Genomic DNA, 896 nt, shown 5'->3' with positions numbered 1-896 from the left:
AAATTGACAAACATCATATGTGTAATTCGTGGCACAATTCAAGCGGGATCGAAAGATAATTTCTCTCTCGCCGTTGACTTCAATACGAGGTCCACCGGAAAGGGAGGGACTTCAGCTCTCTATTGGACACATACAGGAAAGCATACTACGCAGTGGCGGTTCTAGACCAATTTGACTGGGGGGGCCAGAGGTTAGGGCACTGGCCCCCCCTGGCCCCCCCTAGAACCGCCCCTGATACTAAGGCCCCTTTGAGCGGTCAACATGTCTACGGTTTCTAGCCTGAGGGCTTCAGATGTTTCTCTGGAGGGATGTTTACGTAACTGAAGTCTGATGTAATGATCTGGAGCTAAATGTAGCGTGCTTTAAGTGGGACCTGCAACACGTGAATATGCAAATTCACAAACATGCATTGCACTTATTTGGACACTTTAATACACTTCAATGCAAAAAAAAACTCCACAGAAGCTTGTCACACAACCTGACACACAGTCACACACACACACACACACACACACACACACACACACACACACACACACACACACGCACACACACTGAGAGAGACTAACCAGTGGGTGTCTCTTCTGGCTCGCTCTGAAGGAGGAAAATATATCTTCTTCTTCTGCCTTTTCATCTGCGCCTCGTGTATCCTCCTGAGGATGCACCCTTCAAGCTTTACTTATTAATCAGTGGAAGAGAGAGCTTATCCACTCCAGCGTTTGATCCCGCAGCTCACTCTGTTTCCCCGGGTGGGAACATGTCCTTTCGGCTCAGGTGATCCAAATCAAAACCACTAAGACGTCTTCAAATACTCTGTTTGTTGTACCGACGTGTTCTTTCCTCCTCCAACAAACCCGCTGCTTGGAAAGGATCGGGAACATATTAAAGAGGTCCTA

The sequence above is a fragment of the Pseudochaenichthys georgianus genome, unplaced genomic scaffold, assembly GCF_902827115.2.
Source record: "Pseudochaenichthys georgianus unplaced genomic scaffold, fPseGeo1.2 scaffold_902_arrow_ctg1, whole genome shotgun sequence".
Taxonomy (NCBI): Eukaryota; Metazoa; Chordata; class Actinopteri; order Perciformes; family Channichthyidae; genus Pseudochaenichthys; species Pseudochaenichthys georgianus.
The sequence above is the reverse complement of the archived record's forward strand: the minus strand, read 5'-3'. Positions refer to the sequence as shown.